Consider the following 25,063-nt stretch of genomic DNA (forward strand, 5'->3'; position numbering starts at 1 on the left):
AGAGAGAGTAAAGAGAACAGAGAGAGTAGAGAGAACAGAGAGAGTAGAGAGAGTAGAGAGAACAGAGGGAGGCCTGTCAGTAAGTAGAGAGAACAGAGAGAGAGAGTAGAGAGAAGAGAGAGAGAGAGAGTAGAGAGAACAGAGAGAGTAGAGAGAGTAAAGAGAACAGAGAGAGTAAAGAGAACAGAGACAGTAGAGAGAACAGAGAGAGTATAGAGAAAAGAAAGAGTAGAGAGAACAGAGAGAGTAAAGAGAACAGAGAGAGTAGAGAGAACAGAGAGAGTAGAGAGAGTAGAGAGAGTAGAGAGAACAGAGGGAGGCCTGTCAGTAAGTAGAGAGAACAGAGAGAGAGAGTAGAGAGAAGAGAGAGAGAGAGAGTAGAGAGAACAGAGAGAGTAGAGGGAGTATAGAGATGAGAGAACAGAGAGAATAGAGAGAACAGAGAGAGTAGAGAGAGTAGAGAGAACAGAGAGAGTAGAGAGAACCGAGAGAGGCCTGTCAGTAAGTAGAGAGAACAGAGAGAGAGAGTAGAGAGAAGAGAGAGAGTAGAGAGAACAGAGAGAGTAGAGGGAGTATAGAGATGAGAGAACAGAGTGAGTAGAGAGAACTGAGAAAGTAGAGGGAGTAGAGAGTAAAGAGAGAGTAGAGAGAGTAAAGAGTAGAGAGAGTAAATAGAGTAGAGATAGTACAGAGAACAGAGAGAACAGAGAGAGTAGAGAGAGTAAAGAAAGTAGAGAGAGTAAAGAGAGTAGAGATAGTACAGAGAACAGAGAGAACAGAGAGAGTAGAGAGAACAGAGAGAACAGAGAGTAGAGAGAACAGAGAGAGTAGAGGGAGTAGAGAGTAAAGAGAGAGTAGAGAGAATAAAGAGAGTAGAGATAGTACAGAGAACAGAGAGAACAGAGAGAGTAGAGAGAACAGAGAGAGTAGAGAGAACAGAGAGAGTAGAGAGAACCGAGAGAACAGAGAGTAGAGAGAGTAGAGATGGGAGGGAAGAGAGGGGTGGGGTGTGTTGAAGTGCCATCATTGCATTAGGCATGCACACAATACACACAAACACTGGAACACATAGACTGGAACACACACACACACACACGAACACACAAACACACCCTTTCACTACACCAAAGCTTATTCATTTCACCTCCTCTGCAGTTTATTGTCCCACAAGAGCTCCATTAGCCTTCATCACGTACCCCCAGAATGGCTTAATGGAACAATCCACTACTGTCACACAACAGGATTAGATAACATTGACATGGGGCGAGCAGCAAAGGGGGGGGGGAAACATATTTGCCTGGGACTGGTAAATGCTCTGTATATAAATGAATGGAGACAAAGGTTGTGTCCCAAATGGCAACCTATTCCCTATGTAGATTAGAGAGAACAGAGGGAGTAGAGCACACAGACACGGAGGAAAATGCAAAAGTCTCTTCAACATCCCTTCTCTCTATTTCTCCTGCCTTCGTTGCTGTTTATGCATAGAACACTGAGCATACTGCACAGAACCCACTATGGGATGCACACACACACACACACACACACACACACACACACACACACACACACACACACACACACACACACACACCATGCCTTGACTTGAAAAAATGCATTATCTGCAAGGGCCATAGTGAGCACACACACCCACACACACACTTCGGCAATACTAGAGAGAGAGGGGGGGGAGAGAGTCAGAGGTGGGGAGAGAGAGACAGGGGGGGGAGAGGGGGGAGAGAGAGACAGAGATAGAGACAGAAGGGGAGAGAAAGAGGGAGAGGGGGAGAAGAGAGAGACAGAGAGAGAAAGAGAGAGACTGAGGGGAGAGAGAGAGAGAGAGAGAGAGAGAGAGAGAGAGAGAGAGAGAGAGAGAGAAGAGAGAGAGAGAGAGAGAGAGAGAGAGAGAGAGACTGAGGAGACAGATTCCTAAAAGGTTGACAGCATGGCTACCTGCGCTCCTTTTACTGCACTTCTAGAGGGACATCCTCTACAAGTGTGTGTGAATGAATCAAAGCTCAGTCTAACAGGCCAGGGGATAGCTACGTGATCACTGACAGATTGTCTGACTCCCTCACCACATCCAGCCATCCATCCTGTCATTCATCCATCCTCCATCACTCATCACTCTTCCACTCCACCTCCTTCCTCCATCCATCCTTCATAAATGTCTACCCTTCCTCCTCCCTTCCCTCCACTCAGGTCTCTGTCCATATGGTCACAGGGGTGACAGGGAGTGTCATCCACATGGCCAATGACATAACCTAGATATGTATAGTATTTGTCTACATACTGTACATCTGATTTAAATACATGTTATACACACATTTACACATGTATGACCAGAAAGCAAAACCTTTACCATTTACATGTATGGACATCAATGGGAAAATGTGTTTTTAAATATTATGCACCAGTTCAGACATAGAGAATTGTAACTTCTGATTAGCTACAACGGCCATCCCTGTCCCTCCATTCAATTAATTAACCCATAATAGTAAACAAACAATGAATCAACCGCGGTCATCTTCAGTTAACTTTTAATGGGTAATAATGAAGCTTAATAAGCCAAACTAACACAGTGTAGTGAAGTGTTAAAAACAGTCTAAGAGGGAGAAATGTTTGTTCTTAATCAGGATCTTACTCAGACTTACAGTAATTACTAGGCTGTACTATATTAGACACGCCTCAGGAGTCAACCAGCAAAGCCTCTAAAGGAACCCCTGTGTGTGTGTCTGTGTGTGTCTCTGTATGTGTGTGTCTGTGTGTGTGTGTGTGTGTGTGTGTGTGTGTGTCTGTGAGTGTCTGTGTATGTGTGTGTCTGTGTGTGTGTGTCTGTGTCTGTGTGTGTCTGTGTCTGTGTGTCTGTGTGTGTGTGTGTGTGTGTCTGTGTGTGTGTGTGTGTGTGTGTGTGTGTGTATGTGTGTGTGTGTGTGTGTGTGTGTGTGAGTGTGTGTGTTAGACAGGCACCATAGGGCCATGCTGTTGGAGAGAGTGGAGCAGGGTCTCTATAGTGATGTATACTCTAAGATATAGACAGAGGGGAATAGATGTTCATTGTCCTCCATGTATTCACATTTACATCCACCTGGGACTCCTACCCAGAGTTACAGGGACATGAATAAACACTCACAGCCAGCTAAACATGAGCAACACACACTGTGTGGCATGTGTATGGGGACGGAACCACTACTGTTGTTTACAAACCAACAAACCCAGAGACAAAACCCCCCAAATCCCCCCATCACCTTTCATGATGCCCCACAGTCCACAGTTTAAAGAGGCTCTTCCCCTTGGCTGAGTGGTGTCTGAGTGTGTGTGTTAGACAAGGAGACGGTGGTCCGGTCTATCACCTACTATTCCCCATGCTTGTTTCTCTCACTCTCCAACCCCCATCCACCCTCCAGTATAGAGAGAGTGTAAGAGGAAGTGTATGAGACTGTTCTCTCATCCCTCTCGATTGGTATCCTGACCTAACCTTTGACCCTGTCCATTACTCTTTGGTTAGCACAAACACTTCCCCCCCCAATACACACACACACACACACACACACACACACACACACGGTTGCAGGGAAGGTGTGGCCGTAACAGCTGAAACACACACTAGAAGTCAGAGGTCACACAGTAACGGGTCAAGGATCAAACAGTGTACCTCGATGACATGGCACTCCTGTTACCATAGTGATGGTTCTAAGTGGAGCATATAGGGTAGCACGGCGTGTGATGTATATAAGTGTATGTGTGTGCATGCTTGCCGGCATGTATGTGTGTCTGAAGTCTGTCTCCCTTACAGAGTCCCTAGCCCAGTCCCATGGCTACGGCAAGATCCAGGTGCAAAACAGCACAGTACCAAGTCCAACTACAAACTGAGCAGTAATAGTCATTGTAGCTCAGTTGGTAGAGCATGGTGCTTGTGACGCCAGGGTAGTGGGTTCAATTCCTGGGGCCTCCCATACGTAAAATGTATGCACGCATGACTGTAAGTAGCTTTGGATGAAAGTGTCTGCTAAATGGCACTGATTATATAACCTGAAGGGAGGAGAGGATAAATGAGTGGTTGCCAGGCGCAGGGTGTGTAGATGTCATGCTTGGCAGGAGCAATGGTTCTATGTTGCAGAATGACCTAGTTTTAATGGAGGAGAGGGGGAGGAGGGAAGAGAGCAGGAGATGAAAGGTGTGTGTGTGTGTGTCTCTCCAGCCCTGAGGGGGACATGATGAAGCATCGAGCCACTCCATCCCAGATAAATCAATCCCAAGGCTCCTGGAGTGATGCAAAGCTATAGCACTTCCTGTGTTCAAATGGTTGGCTGTATGAGCCCTGTTAATAAATCATGACTCGGCCACCGGCGCACATACACACCTGCATGCAAGTGGAGGCACACAGAGGCAGGAACACACACACATATACAGTTGAAGTCGGAAGTTTACATACACTTTAGCCAAATACATTTAAACGCAGTTTTTCACAATTCCTGATATTTAATCCTAGTAAAAATTCCCTGTCTTAGGTCAGTTAGGATCACCACTTTATTTTAAGAATGTGAAATGTCAGAATAATAGTAGAGAAAATGATTTATTTCAGCTTTTATTTCTTTCATCACATTCCCAGTGGGTCAGAAGTTTACATACACTAAATTAGTATTTGGTAGCATTGCCTTTAAATTGTTTAACTTGGGTCAAACGTTTCGGGTAGCCTTCCACAAGCTTCCCACAATAAGTTGGGTGAATTTTGGCCCATTCCTCCTGACAGAGCTGGCGTAACTGAGTCAGGTTTGTAGGCCTCCTTGCTTGCACAAGCTTTTTCAGTTCTGCCCACACATTTTCTATAGGATTGAGGTCAGGGCTTTGTGATGGCCACTCCAATACCTTGACTTTGTTGTCCTTAAGCCATTTTGCCACAACTTTGGAAGTATGCTTGGGGTCATTGTCCATTTGGAAGACCCATTTGCGACCAAGCTTTAACTTCCTGACTGATGTCTTGAGATGTTGCTTCAATATATCCACATAATTTTCCTTCCTCATGATGCCATCTATTTTGTGAAGTGCACCAGTCCCTCCTGCAGCAAAGCACCCCCACAGCATGTTGCTGCCACCCCCGTGCTTCACGGTTAGGATGGTGTTCTTCGGCTTGCAAGCTTTCCCCTTTTTCCTTCAAATATAACGATGGTCATTATGGCCAAACAGTTCTATTTTTGTTTCATCAGACCAGAGGACATTTCTCAAAAAAGTACGATCTTTGTCCCCATGTGCAGTTGCAAACCGTAGTTTGGCTTTTTTATGGCGGTATTGGAGAAGTGGCTTCTTCCTTGCTGAGCGGCCTTTCAGGTTATGTCAATATAGGACTCGTTTTACTGTGGATATAGATACTTTTGTACCCGTTTCCTCCAGCATCTTCACAAGGTCCTTTGCTGTTGTTCTGGGATTGATTTTCACTTTTCGCACCAAAGTACGTTCATCTCTAGGAGACAGAACGCGTCTCCTTCCTGAGCGGTATGACGGCTGCATGGTCCCATGGTGTTTATACTTGCGTACTATTGTTTGTACAGATGAACGTGGTACTTTCAGGCGTTTGGAAATTGCTCCCAAGGATGAACCAGACTTGTGGAAGTCCACAGTTTTTTTTATGAGGTCTTGGCTGATTTCTTTTGATTTTCCCATGATGTCAAGGAAAGAGGCACTGAGTTTGAAGGTAGGCCTTGAAATACATCCACAGGTACACCTCCAATTGACTCAAATTATGTCAATTAGCCTATCAGAAGCTTCTAAAGCCATGACATCATTTTCTGGAATTTTCCAAGCTGTTTAAAGGCACAGTAAACTTAGTGTATGTAAACTTCTGATCCACTGGAATTGTGATACAGTGAATTATAAGTGAAATAATCTGTCTGTAAACAATTGTTGGAAAAATTACTTGTGTCATGCATAAAGTAGATGTCCTAACCGACTTGCCAAAACTATAGTTTGTTAACAAAACATTTGTGGAGTGGTTGAAAAACAAATTTTAATGACTCCAACCTAAGTGTATGTAAACTTCCGACTTCAACTGTATGTTAAATCTATTTCAAACTGGCAGCCAAACCAAGCTGCAACAGGATGGCTCCTCAGTCAGAAGTGAACCAGAGACAGTGTGTGTCTTTCGGAGAAGTCATGAGAGTCAGTTCACTGAAGGATGTGTAATAAACACCTTGGAAAGAGGAGGATTTGGTCTCTGAAATGTGATCTACATCACAGTCACACGGTTGGTAGAGACAGCGCAGAACAACTCACATATTTTTGTTAACGCCTGTCAACTTCTGCCCATCACACAAATTAGGTAAGAATGATAGAAAGACAGTAGGAGAAAAGGATGGAGACAGCCACAGAGAGAGAGAGAGAGAGAGAGAGAGAGAGAGAGAGAGAGAGAGAGAGAGAGAGAGAGAGAGATGGCGAGAGAGAGATTGCGTGAGAGAGAGAGAGAGAGAGAGAGAGAGAGCGAGATGGCGAGAGCAATACAGATAGATGGAGAGAGAGAGAGAGAGAGATGGCGAGAGCAATACAGATAGATGGAGAGTAGAGAGAGAGAGAGAGAGAGAGAGAGAGAGAGAGAGAGAGAGAGAGAGAGAGAGAGAGAGAGAGAGAGAGAGAGAGAGAGAGAGAGAGAGAGAGAGAGAGAGAGAGAGAGAGAGAGAGAGAGAGATGGAGAGAGCAATACAGATAGATGGAGAGAGAGAGAGCAATACAGATAGATGGAGAGAGAGCGATGGAGAGAGAGCGATGGAGAGAGAGCGATGGAGAGAGAGCGATGGCGAGAGCAATACAGATAGATGGAGAGAGAGAGAGAGGGCGAGATGAAGAGAGCGAGATGGAGAGAGAGAGAGCAATGGAGAGGTTAGTGACTAGGCTACAGGGTTCAAGCAGATGCTGAACATGAATATGCTGTGGCCTTTCTTTCAGCATTGTTATTTGATGAGCTTTCGTCATCCGTCATTGTCAGCGACTCCTGTGAATAGCTCATGCAAAATTACAGGCTCATTACTTATTTACTAACAGCTTCTGACAGTAATCAGAACTGGGTTATGAAAACTAGGGAAATACACACACACACTCTTAATTGACACATGGAATCATATAGTAACCAAAAAAGTGTTAAACAAATCAAAATATATTTTTATATTTGAGATTCTTCAAAGTAGACACCCTTTGCCTTGATGACAGCTTTGCACACTCTTGGCAATCTCTCAACCAGCTTCATGAGGTAGTCACCTGGAATGCATTTAAATTAACAGGTGTGCCTTCTTAAAAGTTAATTTGTGGAATTTATTTCCTTAATGCGTTTGAGCCAATCAGTTGTGTTGTGACAAGGTAGGGTTGGTATACAGAAGATAGCCCTATTTGGTAAAAGACTAAGTCCATATTATGGCAAGAACATCTAAAATAAGCAAAGAGAAACAACAGTTCATCATTACTTTAAGACATGAAGGTCAGTCAATCCGGAACATTTTAAGAACTTTGAAAGTTTTTTCAAGTGCAGTCGCAGAAACCATCAAGCGCTACGATGAAACTTGCTCTCATGAGTACCGCCACAGGAAAGGAAGACCAAGCGTTACCTCTGCTGCAGAGGATAAGTTCATTAGAGTTACCAGCCTCAGAAATTGCAGCCCAAATAAATGCTTCACAGTTCAAGTAACAGACACATCTCAACATCAACTGTTCAGAGGAGACTACGTGAATCAGGCCTTCATGCTCGAATTGCTGCAAAGAAATCACTACTAAAGGACACCAATAAGAAGAAGAAGAAGAGACTTGCTTGGGCCAAGAAACACGAGCAATGGACATTAGACCGGTGGAAATCTGTCCTTTGGTCTGATGAGTCCAAATTTGAGATTTTGGGTTCCAATCGCCGTGTCTTTGTGAGACGCAGAGTAGGTAAACGGATGATGTGGTTCCCACCGTGAAGCATGGAGGAGCAGGTGTGGTGGTGTGGGTGACACTGTCTGTGATTTCTTTAGAATTCAAAGCACACTTAACCAGCATGGCTACCACAGCATTCTGCAGCGAGATGCCGTCCCATCTGGTTTGCGCTTAGTGGGACTCTCATTTGTTTTTCAACAGGACAATGACCTAAAACACACCTCCAAGCTGTGTAAGGGCTATTTGACCAAGAAGGAGAGTGATGGAGTGCTGCATCAGATGACCTGGCCTCCACAATCACCCGACCTCAACCCAGTTGAGATGGTTTGGGATGAGTTGGACCCCAGAGTGAAGGAAAAGCAGCCAACAAGTGCTCAGCATATGTAGGAACTCCTTCAAGACTGTCGGAAAAGCATTCCTCATGAAGCTGGTTGAGAGAATGCCAAGAGAGTGCAAAGCTGTCATCAAGACAAATGGTGGCTTCTTTGAAGAATCTAAAATATAAAATATATTTTGATTTGTTTAAAACCTTTACGGGATCGGTGTCCCTATACCGAGACAGTTGCTGCTCAATATGCGATATGTGACAAGAATGGCGTTGTAAACAACAGCCAACTTTCCAGGACATAGATATGTCTTATATGGGCAGAAAGCTTAAATTATTGTTAATGTAACTGCAGTGTCCAATGTACAGTAGCTATTACAGCAAAAAAAAGACCATGCTATTGTTTGAGGATAGTGCAGAACAACAAAACACTTTTATCACGGCAACTGGTTTGATACATTCAGCTCTGAAGGTAAATAATGTACTTACATTCAGAGGGTGGCAGGTAGCTTAGTGGTTAAGAGCGTTGTGCCAGTAACCGAAAGGTCGCTGGTTCTAATCCCCGAGCCAACTAGTTGAAAAATCTGTCGGTGTGCCCTTGAGCAAGACACTTAACCCTAATTACTCATGTAAGTCGCTCTGGATAAGAGCTTCTGCTAAATGACTAAAAATAAATACAATTCAGCAATCTTGCTCTTATTTGTCATCCTGAGGGTCCCAGAGATAAAATGTAGTGTAATTTTGTTTGAAAAATCAATTTTATATTCAAATGTAGGAACTGGGTTCTACAGTTTTAACCCACTGCTGTCTCTGGCTCCACACCCACCCCCGCCCGGCCATCTAGAGGTGTGAACGTTCGTGTATTTTCTGTAGGGAAGCTAATGGTCTATCATGTATGACATTTCTGGGAGTGTGTAAACAAAAATAAAAATATTACCATAGCATTTTTGTATGTTCTCTATAGTTATGTACATGTAAATGTATACATTTACCAATTCGGCACATTTGGGAAAACTCCTGGCAGACTTGATACAAAATATTGTGTAGTGATGTAATTCTTCACTGGATCAGTCTGAAACTTTGCACACACACTGCTGCCATCTTGTGGACAACATCTAAATAACATCTAGAATCCTACATCACTGTCTGGCCTTTCTCTTGCATTTCAAAGATGATAAAAAAAGAAAATATAGAAAACGCATGTTTTTTGTTTGTATTATCTTTTACCAGATCTAATGTGTTATATTCTCCTACATTAATTTCACATTTCCACAAACTTCGGTGTTTCCTTTCAAATGATACCAAACGATGGGGGAAAAAACAGGTCCTGAGCTACAGGCAGTAAGATTTGGGTACGTCATTTTAGGCAAAAATTTTAAAAAGGGGTCCGATCCTTAAGAGGATTTATTAACACTTTTATGGTTACTACATGATTCCATATGTGTTATTTCATAGTTTTGATGTCTTCACTATTATTCTACAATGTAGAAAATAGTAAAAATAAAGAAAAACCCTTAAATGAGTAGGTGTGTCCAAACTTTTGACTGGTACTGTACATCTAAATTGTATGAATAATGACAGTGACATCAATTAAGTTTGAGTGGTGGTTGCTTTGCGAACACACACACCCTAATAGATGTAGAAACAAAACAGCTAGTATACACACACACACACACACACAGACACACGTTTCCAGAGATGCTAAGTGACAGACAGTTGTTTAGTCTACTTCAGCTACATGACTTGATAAACATCTCCCCTCTCTGAAATATTAAACACCCCCCTTACCCCGACCCCTCTCACCTTTAGCATGAAGCTAATGTGTGTTATGAAGCAATTGTGCATACTGTACATAAAACACACACATAGGTGCGCACACACTCACAGAACAAGAGAGAGAGAGAGAGAGCAACAAAGGACAATAAAGACAAAGTCACACTGGAGAGGACAACCCTGCATGCAAATAAAGACAGCCACTCAGGACCTATCATCGCATGACACAGACTGGTTTAGTAAACTCTACAATAGAAGAGGCCTACAGCTATACACTGACCAAGATACAGAGGGATGAAGGTTAAATAAACTGATCTAATATGGAGATCTGCTACAGTATATAAACACATACAGTGGGGGAAAAAATTATTTAGTCAGCCACCAATTGTGCATGTTCTCCCACTTAAAAAGATGAGAGAGGCCTGTAATTTTTATCATAGGTACATGTCAACTATGACAGACAAATTGAGGAAAAAAAATCCAGAAAATCACATTGTAGGATTTTTAATGAATTTATTTACAAATTATGGTGGAAAATAAGTATTTGGTCACCTACAAACAAGCAAGATTTCTGGCTCTCACAGACCTGTAACTTCTTCTTTAAGAGGCTCCTCTGTCCTCCACTCGTTACCTGTATTAATGGCACCTGTTTGAACTTGTTATCAGTATAAAAGACACCTGTCCACAACCTCAAACAGTCACACTCCAAACTCCACTATGGCCAAGACCAAAGAGCTGTCAAAGGACACCAGAAACAAAATTGTAGACCTGCACCAGGCTGGGAAGACTGAATCTGCAATAGGTAAGCAGCTTGGTTTGAAGAAATCAACTGTGGGAGCAATTCTTAGGAAATGGAAGACATACAAGACCACTGATAATCTCCCTCGATCTGGGGCTCCACGCAAGATCTCACCCCGTGGGGTCAAAATGATCACAAGAACGGTGAGCAAAAATCCCAGAACCACACGGGGGGACCTAGTGAATGACTTGCAGAGAGCTGGGACCAAAGTAACAAAGCCTACCATCAGTAACACACTACGCCGCCAGGGACTCAAATCCTGCAGTGCCAGACGTGTCCCCCTGCTTAAGCCAGTACATGTCCAGGCCCGTCTGAAGTTTGCTAGAGTGCATTTGGATGATCCAGAAGAGGATTGGGAGAATGTCATATGGTCAGATGAAACCAAAATAGAACTTTTTGGTTGCATTCAAAGAACACCATACCTACTGTGAAGCATGGGGGTGGAAACATCATGCTTTGGGGCTGTTTTTCTGCAAAGGGACCAGGACGACTGATCCGTGTAAAGGAAAGAATGAATGGGGCCATGTATCGTGAGATTTTGAGTGAAAACCTCCTTCCATCAGCAAGGGCATTGAAGATGAAACGTGTCTGGGTCTTTCAGCATGACAATGATCCCAAACACACCGCCCGGGCAACGAAGGAGTGGCTTCGTAAGAAGCATTTCAAGGTCCTGGAGTGGCCTAGCCAGTCTCCAGATCTCAACCCCATAGAAAATCTTTGGAGGGAGTTGAAAGTCCGTGTTGCCCAGCGACAGCCCCAAAACATCACTGCTCTAGAGGAGATCTGCATGGAGGAATGGGCCAAAATACCAGCAACAGTGTGTGAAAAGACTTACTCTCTCTCTCTCTCATGTAAAAACAGCAAACCAGCTCATTATCACATCTAGGTCTCACTTCCCCCTCCCCCTCTCCTCCACTCTTCCTCCCCCCAATCCCACCTCACCCAATAGAGAGCCCTGGTCACCAAGGCTTCTTAGCAACAGCCCCACCAGGGGGAGGCACCCTGAGCAGAGTGAGGCTGGAGATGTGTTTCCCATTATCAAACCCCTGCATCTCAGACACGTACATGTTCGTGTGTGCCCATAAGAGAGGGAAAGATAAATATTCAGTGTGTATATGTCCTCCTATGTATATGTGTCTTTATAACGTGTCCTTAACCAGCACAACTTCACAGAAAGCCTCACAAAAGCTTTTTCCAGGGGGCAAGGTTTGTGTGTGTGTGTGTGTGTGTGTGTGTGTGTGTGTGTGTGTGTGTGTGTGTGTGTGTGCGTGCATGCGTGCTTGCATGGTACTGAGAAAACATCACCTGCTCCTGACTCAGAGAGAAGGTACACTAAACAAAGATGGCCTCCGGTCATGTTTGGTTGCCAGGGTTACGACTGAGGAAAAATCCAACAAGTAGCAAATCCTTTCCTTTGTTTCCCAGACGGACTAAATGCACTGCCTGAAACAGTCAATATCTTTTACTGTTACTGAACAGACTAAAAACCAGGCAGAGATAACAACATTGATAATTGTGTTCACCAGAAAAAAATAAGACTGTGATATACAGTACAGTAGAGATCTACAGTAGTGCTCCCTAGTGTGTTGATAATTTATATTGAATGAATGAAAACACACAGAAGTATGTCATGCAAAGTGCAGTTCTCCTTTTTTGATGAACACAACTATAATGTAGTTCAATATCCAGCACCTGCTCAAAGCCAACTGAATGATGTGTATGTTCTATACCCTTCCTCTTACAGTGATTATTAAGGAGGATAATGGTACTTTAGGCTATGACCACACAGAGTGTCTATGTGAGTGTTCTCTGTGTGGAATATTGAGGTCAAGAATAGGCCAGTCATAAATATGTACTGAACCTCCCTCTGATGCTGCTGACCATACAGTACGTAACACAGACACTTGGAGGGACCATACAGTACGTAACACAGATACTTGGTGGGACCATACAGTACGTAACAAAGAAACTTGGAGGGACCATACAGTACGTAACACAGACACTTGGTGGGACCATACAGTACGTAACACAGACACTTGGTGGGACCATACAGTACGTAACAAAGAAACTTGGAGGGACCATACAGTACGTAACACACACACTTGGAGGGACCATAGAGTACGTAACACAGACACTTGGTGGGACCATACAGTACGTAACACAGACACTTGGAAGGACCATACAGTACATAACACAGACACTTGGAGGGACCATACAGTACGTAACACAGACACTTGGAGGGACCATACAGTATGTAACACAGACACTTGGAGGGACCATACAGTATGTAACACAGACACTTAGAGGGACCATACAGTACGTAACACAGGACCTCCACCAGCCGAAGTAGTAACATTAACACTATGCCATCTAATTGCGGTCGCTGTACTCATAATATACAGGAGAACTATCACCTTATTGTGAGGATAGCCGTGCTGCAAGCACAGCTTCAGACGCAATCGTTAGGCAAGGGCAATGTAAGTGTAGGAAAGGATGAAACAGCGTCTGTGCCACCAGTAAGTACAGATAGTAGTATAAATCCCCTCGCACAGTCCCCGGAGCCGGACAATTTTCTCAAGGCTTCTGGAAAGAAATGCTGTCGGCATGCTCAACCGGTGTCGCTCATTCAGCCGACAGAAACGTTCAACCGATTCTCCCCATTAAGCAACGAGTCGGAGTCAGATGCCGAGCCTTCTCAGGTCTTTCCTCCACCTGTTACGGAGTCTGAGCCACCGAAGCCTACCACCATTAGCTCTGACAAATTGAAAACCCTAGTCACTGGCAACTCCATTACCCACAATATTAGACTAAAAAATAATAATCCAGCGATCATTCACTGTTTACCAGGGGGCAGGGCTACCGACGTAAAGGTTAATCTGAAGATGGTGCTGGCTAAGGCAAAAACTGGTGAGTGTAGAGAGTATAGGGATATTGTTATCCACGTCGGCACCAACGATGTTAGGATGAAACAGTCAGAGGTCACCAAGAGCAACATAGCTTCAGCATGTAAATTAGCTAGAAAGATGTGTTGGCATCGAGTAATTGTCTCTGGCCCCCTCCCATTTAGGGCGAGTGATGAGCTCTACAGCAGAGTCTCACAACTCAATCGCTGGTTGAAAACTGTTTTCTGCCCCTCCCAAAAGATAGAATTTGTAGATAATTGGCCCTCTTTCTGGGACACCCACAAACAGGACCAAGCCTGGCCTGCTGAGGAGTGACGGACTCCATCCTAGCTGGAGGGGTGCTCTCATCTTATCTACCAACATAGACAGGGCTCTAACTCCTCTAGCTCCACAATGAGACAGGGTGCAGGCCAGGCAGCAGGCTTTTAGCCAGCCTGCCAGCTTAGTGGAGTCTGCCACTAGCACAGTCAGTGTAATCAGCTCAGCTATCCCCATTGAGACCGTGTCTGTGCCTCAATCTAGGTTGAGCAAAACTAAACATGGCGGTGTTTGCCTTAGCAATCTCACTGGAATAAAGACCTACTCCATTCCTGTCATTATTGAAAAAGATTGTGATATCTCACATCTCAAAATAGGGCTACTTAATGTTAGATCCCTCACTTCCAAGGCAGTTATGGTCAATGAACTAATAACTGATCTTTATCTTGATGTGATTGGCCTGACTGAAACATGGCTTAAGCCATGTTGAGGCCTCTCCTCCTGGTTACACTAGTGACCATATCCCCCGCACATCCCGCAAAGGCAGAGGTGTTGCTAACATTTACGATTGCAAATGTCAATTTAACCCCCCAAAATGACTGCGTTTTCATCTTTTGAGCTTCTATTCATGAAATCTATGCAGCCTACTCAATCATATTTTATAGCTACTGTTTACAGGCCTCCTGGGCCGTATACAGAGTTCCTCACAGTTCCCTGAATTCCTATCGGACCAGTCATGGCAGATAATATTCACATTTTTGGTGACTTTAATATTCACATGTAAAAGTCCACAGACCCACTCCAAAAGGCTTTCGGAGCCATCATCGACTCAGTGGGTTTTGTCAAACATGTCTCCGGACCTACTCATTGCCACAGTCATACCCTGGATCTAGTTTTGTCCCGTGGAATAAATATTGTGGATCTAAATGTTTTTCCTCATAACCCTGGACTATCGGACCACCATTTTATTACGTTTGCAATCGCAATAAATAATCTGCTCAGACTCCAACCAAGGACCATCAAAAGCCGTGCTATAAATTCTCGGACAACCCAAAGATTCCTAGAGGTCCTTCCAGACTCCCTCCACTTATTCAAGGACGTCGGAGTACAAAAATCAGTTAACGACCTAACTGAGGATCTAAATTTAACCTTGCGTAATACCCTAGATGCAGTCACACCCCTTAAAACAAAAAACTTTTGTCACAAGAAACTAGCTCCCTGGTATACAGAAAATACCCGAGCCCTGAAGCAAGCCTCCAGAAAATTGGAAAGGAAATGGCGCTCCACCAAACTGGAAGTCTTCCTACTAGCTTGGAAAGAAAGTACAGAGCAATACTGAAGAGCCCTCACTGCTGCTCGATCATCCTATTTTTCCAACCTAATTGAGGAGAATAAGACAATCCAAAATGTATATTTGATACTGTTACAAAGCTAACTAAAAAGCAGCATTCCCCAAGAGAGGATGCCTTTCACTTCAGCAGTGATGAATTCATGAACTTCTTCGACGAAAATATCATGATCATTAGAAAGCAAATTACGGACTCCTCTTTGAATCTGCGTATTTCTCCAAAGCTCAGCTGTCCTAAGTCTTAAAAAAACTGCCAGGACCTAGGATCAATGGAGACACACGTTTTTTTTATGCTATATCTCTTGACACATTCATGAAAATAGTCATGGCCTCTAAACCTTCAAGCTGCATACTGGACCCTATTCCAACTAAACTACTGAAAGAGCTACTTCCTGTGCTTGGCCCTCCTATGTTGAACATAATAAATGGCTCCCTATCCACTGGATGTGTACCAAACTCACTAAAAGTGGCAGTAATAAAACCTCTCTTGAAAAAGCCAAACCTTGACCCAGTTAATGTAAAAAACAATCGGCCTATATCGAATCTCCCATTCCTCTCAAACATTTTAGAAAAAGCTTTTGTGCAGCAACTCACTGCCTTCCTGAAGACAAAAAAATGTATCGAAACGCTTCAGTCTGGTTTTAGACCCCATCATAGCACTGAGACCGCACTCATGAAGGTGGTAAATCACCTTTTAATGGCGTCAGACCAAGGCTCTGCATCCATCCTCGTGCTCCTAGACCTTAGTGCTGCTTTTGACACCATCACTCACTACATTATTTTGGAGAGATTGGAAACCTTAATTGGTCTACATGGACAAGTTCTTGCCTGGTTTAGATCTTATCTGTCGGAAAGATATCAATTCGTCTCTGTGGATGGTTTGTCCTCTGACAAATCAGTTGTAAGTTCCGGTGTTCCTCAAGGTTCCGTTTTAGGACCACTATTGTTTTCACTATATATTTTACCTCTTGGTGATGTCATTCGGAAACACAATGTTAACTTTCATTGCTATGCAGACGACACACAGCTCTACATTTCGATGAAACATGGTGAAGCCCCAAAATTGCCTACCCTGGAAGCATGTGTTTCAGACATAAGGAAGTGGATGGCGGATCTTTTAAAACTTTAAAACTCGGACAAAACAGAGATGCTAGTTCTAGGTCCCAAGAAACAAAGAGATCTTCTGTTGGATCTGACAAATAATCTTGATGGTTGTACAGTCTAAAAAAAAAAAAAACTGTGAAGGACCTCGGCGTTACTCTGGACCCTGATCTCTCTTTTGACGAACATATCAAGAATATTTCAAGGACAGCTTTTTTCCATCTTCGTAACATTGCAAAAATCAGAAATGTTTTGTCCAAAAATGATGCAGAAAAGCTAATCCATGCTTTTGTCAATTCTAGATTTAGACTACTGCAATGCTCTACTCTCTGGCTACTTGGATAAAGCACTAAATAAACTTCAGTTAGTGCTTAATACGGCTGCTAGAATCTTGACTAGAACCAGTGCTAGCCTCTCTACACTGGCTTCCTGTTAAGGCTAGGGCTGATTTCAAGGTTTTACTGCTAACCTACAAAGCATTACATGGGCTTGCTCCTACCAAACTCTCCGATTTGGTCCTGCCGTACATACCTACACGGTACCTTTCACAAGACGCAGGCCTCCTTATTGTCCCTAGAATTTCTAAGCAAACAGCTGGAGGCAGGGCTTTCTCCTATTGAGCTCAATATTTATTTATGTACTGACCTGTTGCAACCTCTACAACCACTGTGATTATTATTTGACCCTGCTGGTCATCTATGAACGTTTGAACATCTTGGAGAAAAATCTAGCCTTAATGGCCATGTACTGTTATAATCTCCACCCGGCACAGCCAGAAGGGGACTGGCCACCCCTCAGAGCCTGGTTCCTCTCTTACTAGGTTTCTGCCTTTCTAGGGAGTTTTTCCTAGCCACCGTGCTTCTACATCTGCATTGCTTGCTGTTTGGGATTTTAGGCTGGGTTTCTGTATAGCAATTTGTGACATCTGCTGATGTAAAAACGGCTTTATAAATACAATTTGATTGATTGAATTGATTGAAGCCTGATTGGGGCTGCTACAGTTAGTCAGGGGGACGGCAGGGGATAATATATGTGCATGCTGATGAGCTGGTCTTTCTTAATACCAACTGTCTTTTTGGTTTAAATATAATCTGAAGACTTCAGTCTTCCCTCAGCCCATCCTAACAGACAGACGGAGGCCAGAGAAGCTAAACATTGGCTGTGGTTCCTCTCAGACACAATAACATATGCCCACTAAGAAAAGCTCTCATTATGGTCACAATGTCACAATCAACTCAAACAGCATCCTCACTCAGACTCAAATGTTTGGTGGAGAATAGAGAGAGAGAAGAGAAGAGAAGAGAAGAGAAGAGAAGAGAAGAGAAGAGAAGAGAAGAGAAGAGAAGAGAAGAGAAGAGAAGAGAAGAGAAGAGAAGAGAAGAGAAGAGAAGAGAAGAGAAGAGAAGAGAAGAGAAGAGAAGAGAAGAGAAGAGAAGAGAAGAGAAGAGAAGAGAGGACAGCAGAGGAGAGGAGAGGAGATGAGATGACAGCAGAGGAGAGATGAGATGACAGCAGAGGAGAGGAGATGACAGCAGAGGAGAGGAGATGAGATGACAGCAGAGGAGAGGACATGAGAGGACAGCAGAGGAGAGGAGATGAGATGACAGCAGAGGAGAGGAGATGAGATGACAGCAGAGGAGAGGAGATGAGATGACAGCAGAGGAGAGGAGATGAGATGACAGCAGAGGAGAGGAGATGAGAGGACAGCAGAGGAGAGGACAGCAGAGGGTAGGCTAGGGGTGTTGGTAGATTGAGATTTAGACAGACACATTTTGTCTTTGAAATGTATGTGTGTTTGTGTTATACAGTAGCCCTGATGGTAAAGGAGATGGTAAGTTAACCATAACAGTCACTCACAGAGACATGAGTAGCGACTCAATTCTCTCTCTCTCTCTCTCTCTCTCTCTCTCTCTCTCTCTCTCTCTCTCTCTCTCTCTCTCTCTCATGAGTAGAAAGAGACAGAAAGAGAGAGAGAGCAAAAGAGAGTTGTTCTTTGACTTAGAGTAGCAGACAGTCTTATCCTGCAGGCCTTACAGTAGAGATATCTCCACAAACACATCTGGACAGGCAGTGAAGTTATGTAGGTTATCACCATGCTGTCTGGGCCTTTTAGCACGTGTTACAGTAGGCTATGCTACAGAGTGTAAATGTTTGATAGTGTGTCTTACAGTAGCAGGCATATCCTAGGGGGCTTTGGGTACAGATAACACACACATAAGGACAACACACACACGAATGACACACACAAAGATGGAGTAATGTAGGTTAAGTGCCTGGCTCACGGGCACAACATCTGCATCCCCACCTGGGAACAAAATACTTTGACTTCCTGCTCTCCTCCCTCACCCCCCTCTTCTCTCTTCCTCTCCTCATCAATTCCCTTCTCCTCTCATCTTTTGTGTTGTTGCGGGTTACGTGGCTTTGTCAGAGGGTTGCCAGGTAATCAGGGTTACCTTCCTGTGTTCCCCTGTGACACACAGAATAGTTCTCTAGAAGAGTCTAGACCATTCACTGCTGAACACTAAACTCAGAAGGTGATGTTCAGTTAAAGCTCTAACACGTGGGCTAAAACATGGCCTTTTCTCTGACTGGCCTTTTTGCTGTATATGGTGTTTTTTATTCTACTGATTGATTTATCTGATGACACACATATACACACACAGCGACCAGCGTGATGGGACAGAAATGCTTAGCAGGCGTTGTGACAAGACACGTGGTGAAAAGATTAACTTTACATGACAGAGGAGGAGAGTCATCAGTGGCAAATCTCTGTTACATAAAACACTGGGCTTAGAATGGCAGGGATGGAGGGATGGAGACGGGGGAAGAGAGAGGGGGAGAGATGGAGGGAAAGAGAGGGGTAGGGAGATACGATGAGAGAAAGGGATGGAGAGAGAAGGATAGAGAGGGGGAAGGATAGATGGAGAGTGGAGGATGGAGAGGTGGAAGGATAGATGGAGAGTGGAGGATAGAGAGGGGGAAGGATAGATGGAGAGTGGAGGATGGAGAGGTGGATGAGTGAATAAAGTGTTAGAGGAAGCAAAATATGCCTACAATATTCTGCTGCCTTACAATACATTTACATCATTTAGCAGACGCTCTTATCCAGAGCCACTTACAAATTGGTGCATTCAACTTATGATAGCCAGTGGGGCAACCACCTTTTTTCTTTTTCTTTTTTTTAATGGGGGGTGGGGGAAGAAGGATTACTTTATACTATTCCAGGTATTCCTTAAAGAGGTAGGGTTTCAAGTGTCTCCAGAAGGTGGCCAGTGACTCTGCTGTCCTGGCGTCGTGGGGGAGCATGTTCCACCATTGGGGTGCCAGAGCAGCGAATAGCTTTGACTGGGCTGAGCGGGAACTGTGCTTCCGTAGAGGTAGGGGAGCTAGCAGGCCAGAGGTGGATGAACGTAGTGCCCTCGTTTGGGTGTAGGGTCTGATCAGAGCCTGAAGGTAAGGAGGTGCCATTCCCCTCACAGCTCCGTAGGCAAACACCATGGTCTTGTAGTAGATGCGAGCCTCAACTGGAAGCCAGTGGAGTGTGCGGAGGAGCGGGGTGACATAAGAGAACTTGGTAAGGTTGAACACCAGACGGGCTGCAGCATTCTGGATAAGTTGAAGGGGTTTAATGGCACAGGCAGGAAGCCCAGCCAACAGCGAGTTGCAGTAATCCAGACGGGAGATGACAAGTGCCTGGATTAGGACCTGTGCCACTTTCTGTGTAAGGTAGGGTCGTACTCTGCGAATGTTGTAGAGCATAACCTGCAGGATCGGGTCACCGCTTTGATGTTAGCGGAGAATGACAGGGTATTGTCCAGGGTCACGCCAAGGTTCTTTGCACTCTGGGAGGAGGACACAATGGAGTTGTCAACCGTGATGGCAAGATCATGGAGCGGGCAGTCCTTCCCCGGGAGGAAGAGCATATCACTGTGTCTTCTGCTGCCTTACAATACATTATATCACTGTCTTCTGCTGCCTTACAATACATCACATCACATCACTGTGTCTTCTGCTGCCTTACAATACATCACATCACTGTGTCTTCTACTGCCTTAATATCACTGTGACAGATTGACTATGAGTCCCAATTTACTACCTCAGTACTCACTATGCATCCTGGTCTGAAATCTACAGTCTCTCCCCCCTGTCTATCTGAGAGAACATGTCCAGTCCTATAGTGAGAATATGTTCTGATCTGCCCCCAAGGGTAGTCGAGAAGGGCGATGGAGGGGGGGATGAGGGGATGAGAGGAACGGGGGATGGTGAGGTTGATTTGAAGGCTCCAATATTAACAGTGAAAGGCCATCTGTATCCATTAGGCCTCTGTCCTCTGCTCTGTCCTCTGCTCTGTCCTCTGCTCTGTCCAGTCATCTGTCCAGTCATCTGTCCTCTGCTCTGTCCCCCCATCTGTCCTCTCCTCTGTCATCTCACACACACACAAACACACACTTTCTAAGAGGCCCTGTATAACACTACCCTCTCTTAAGTCCTTTGTTGTTGTTGTTGTTGTAATTCATTCTTTACAGTCATGTTTTTTTCCATCATTTTAAATAACCATCATAATCATATATGCCAGATAGGCTATCATGTACATGCCCTTATGTCAGTCATCAGTTAAAAACAGGGTGTCTTGTCCTGCTCCTGAAATCTGCTTCTGCATTAAAATCAGCAACAGAGCATTGGGGTAGGTGCATGTCTGACAACAATGTGTGCATAATTACAATGATAATTGAATATGGTAAATTTCAGAACATTTTGTATAACAAACATTCTGTTGACAAGCAGGCTATGGAGTAATGGAATGTTTTGCCTTGTGTGGAAGGTTTTGTGGGTTTTGACAGTCTTAAGTAGGTGTCATAACCAACCATAAAATAATGCAATATATGTAACAACAGGTCTAAATATATGTGTCATGACAGTGTTATGACCATATTATGACAGGTTAGGACAAGTTATGTCAGCTGTTATGACATATTATGACATGGTTATGATGGCAAAAATAGACGAAACAAGATATACACAAAGCAAACGTTATACTGCAGAATTATCAGCTAAATATGTTAATCGTAATAATCTAGCTAGCCAGCTAGTTTACCAGGCAAAAATTACCTAAAACTAATGTTATGCAAGGTAGATGTACATTTTTCATGGGTAGCTACCAATTATTCGTGGCTAGCTAGCTAGCCAGTTAGCCCAATTGACTTACTATGGACTTACGGTACCCATTCACTGAACCGTCTTCCAGCCAGGACAACAATGGCAATAGAGACGAAACAAGATATACACAAAGCAAACATTTTAATTCAGAACTATCAGCGGGCTATATGTGAATCATTATAATGTAGCTAGCCAGATAGTTTAACAGGCAAAAATGACCTAAAACTAATATTATGAAAGATAGATGGCAATTATTCATGGGTAGCTAGCTAACAATTATTTGTGGCTATCTGGCTAGCTAACAGTACTAGCCAGTTAGCCCTATTGACTTATTGTGGGCTTGCTATCTATGGTACGTATGCAGGTAAACATGCCAAAATTAACACAGCATGTATTTATTAACATATCAAGATAAAATATTGTAGTCAGGCAACATATAAGAAGTGAATAGGCAACATTCCATTCTGAAGTCGGAGTGTATTTTCTCTCGCTTCAGCTCAAATAATGGCCGCCATTGAGCATACTTTCCGTTGAATCTTGCATCGATGCATGCTTCAAAATATGTACAAACGGAGTACGCATTCAAGAAGTGCCCTCAGTGCTCCGTTTCGAATACTTTGATATGGACTCATACTCCGACCCTCCCGTGCTCCAATTTGCGGCTCGGAGCACAGTAGTATGCATTTTGAGAAACACCCTAGGATTTTGAATAGGAATAAATTGTTTGGTCCCCACAAAGATACTAAAACAAACGTGTGTGTGTGTGACTGACTGACTAATGGTCAGCTAAGGTGTGTTCTGACACAAAGAACTCCCATTTGTCTGACAGCAGCTCAAAACTGGAACACCGCTGACAACACAGAACACACACACACACTTGCATCAATACTGACAGGAGACAGCAGCATGACCAGGTTACCAAACACACTGGGAGAGACAAGAATCCATCAGCAGGTAAATGCGCTTACACGCACATGCGCACACACACACGCACACACGCATTGGAGAGTAATGACAATGGCATCACCAGAGAGGCAGAGGGAGTAGCCATTGTAGCCAGACACAGTACACACCGATACACCAGACACTCAGTACAGACACAGTACACACCGATACACCAGACACTCAGTACAGACACAGTACACACCCATACACCAGACACTCAGTACAGACACAGTACACACCGATACACCAGACACTCAGTACAGACACAGTACACACCGATACATCAGACACTCAGTACAGACACAGTACACAACAGACACTCAGTACAGACACAGTACACACCGATACACCAGACACTCAGTACAGACACAGTACACACCGATGCACCAGACACTCAGTACATACACAGTACACAACAGACACTCAGTACAGACACAGTACACACCGATACACCAGACACTCAGTACAGACACAGTACACAACAGACACTCAGTACAGACACAGTACACACCGATACACCAGACACTCAGTACAGACACAGTACACACCGATACACCGGACACTCAGTACAGACACAGTACACAACAGACACTCAGTACAGACACAGTACACACCCATACACCAGACACTCAGTACACAGTACAGACAGACAGAGTATGGATGACCACTGATAAATGGCATATTATTAAATGGGCAATCTGCAGTTGCTACATCCATTTAACTTATAAATGAATTATATATACCAATTTATTCTTGAAGAATATAACTTATAAATGCCTCTGAGCATAGTTCAACTGTCAAACCCCATCAGAACCCAAAATATAAGCTTGTTTATTCTAATGTTTGTAAACATTGTAAATGTAAACAAACACTGTATAGCTTCAAAAAGCTTAAAACTATCATTTTGATACCTTGGATGGTCAGCCCTTGCTTCCATAGCTTGGTCTATCAATTTGAGAGTGGCTACATTTCTCTAGGCCCATCCCTCAGCTTTTTACCAAAACAGAGGTGGGATTTTGTTATTGTTTCAAATGCGGATTGCCCCTTTAAAGAGACAGAGTATGATGGGCAATGGGCAGAAGTGACATGTACACTTGACTACACTGGTTTGTCAATACCAGCAATCAACTGTGTCAGACAGATTAAGAGTGTGTGTGTGTGTGTGTGTGTGTGTGTGTGTGTGTGTGTGTGTGTGTGTGTGTGTGTGTGTGTGTGTGTGTGTGTGTGTGTGTGTGTGTGTATCTGGTAGTATTGACACTGCTACACACACTGTTAATAAATTATAAAAATGTCCTTTCTGGCTTATAAAGCTTACAATATAGCAGACCACCATACAATTATGTGACAGACAAATGACAGAATACACTAACTAGATAGACAAACTAACCACCTCATAGCTTTGATGATTGATTACATGCTGATTCCAAAAAAATGAAATAAAACAGCTTTTGTGTGGGACAATGAATACCACAGACAAATGGAACAGTTTGATGAAAACAATTTAAATATTCCTCAAGAGGATTGGAAGGATTTTTCATGTTCATGAATGACAACATTACTGTATGATAATATCAACAATAAGACGATCAGAAACAGTTTTTACAAATAAAAAGTATATTTTAAAATCCTACAAAGCACGGTAGAGTGAACATGTGCAGCCACAAGAAAAATATGAATGAAACTTCCATATGCAAACAAAAACACAGCAGTAAACGCTCGCTCTGCAAATGAGAGCACACACACACAATTACCATCCTCATGTCTGTCTTTGAATCAGACAGAGCAGAGCTCTCTAACAAAAGCCTCTTTCTGCCTGGCACAGACAGCGCAACACACACACACACAGACACACACACACACAGATACACTCACATCTCTAAAGAGAGACAAGTTACCTCTCCGTGGAGATGGTTTCCTGATCAGGTGAAATTGTGCTCCCCTTGAGAATACTGCTTCTCTCTCTCTCTCTCTCTCTCTCTATCTCTCTCTGTCCTCCTCGCTCTGACTCGTTCCACATCCACACACTCACACTCCCACACGCAGATCCTCCATCTGCCGCTGCCCCCTTGCCTTCTCCCTGCCCATCTCATGAATTATTAATTAGCCCCAGGGCATACACCATCCACTGCTTGATCGGAAACACACACACCCATGCACGCTCGCTCACACACACACACACTCACAGCTCGCACACACACACACACACACACGCAGCCAAACCCAGCCAAAGACACACAAATGCATCTACACACAAGCGCGCTCAAGCACACATACGTACATACATGAACACAAGAGTCCAAACACACACGTCATCCATGTGTGAAAACACATGCAGAGCACATTCACACGCATTTATAAGACACAGTCAATCATGCATGAACACACACCAAGAACAAACACACACACACATATTAACACATGTCCATACACACACACACCCACGCTCGTCCATGCATGCTGTTCCATCCTCCTAGACATAGCTGGAGATGTAGCCCACCGAGGTAGAACCTCAGCTGGGAGGGATTACAGCATTGTCATGGCCGACACTACCATGGCTGGAGGGT

General features: G+C 43.8%; 1 protein-coding gene across 1 annotated transcript in view; it reads right to left on the reverse strand.

Moving 5' to 3' along the window:
* Positions 1 to 24,445, reverse strand: part of LOC311134352 (neurofascin-like) — a 118,431-nt gene extending 93,986 nt beyond the window's left edge. The window contains exon 1 of the mRNA XM_084168001.1: positions 24,395 to 24,445. The gene's annotated coding sequence lies outside the window, so the exon portion shown is untranslated. The remainder of the gene's footprint in view (positions 1 to 24,394) is intronic.
* Between the last annotated feature and the right edge of the window lie 618 nt (positions 24,446 to 25,063).

The sequence above is a fragment of the Coregonus lavaretus genome (assembly GCF_964263955.1).
Source record: "Coregonus lavaretus genome assembly, chromosome: 8".
In the NCBI taxonomy this organism is placed as follows: Eukaryota; Metazoa; Chordata; class Actinopteri; order Salmoniformes; family Salmonidae; genus Coregonus; species Coregonus lavaretus.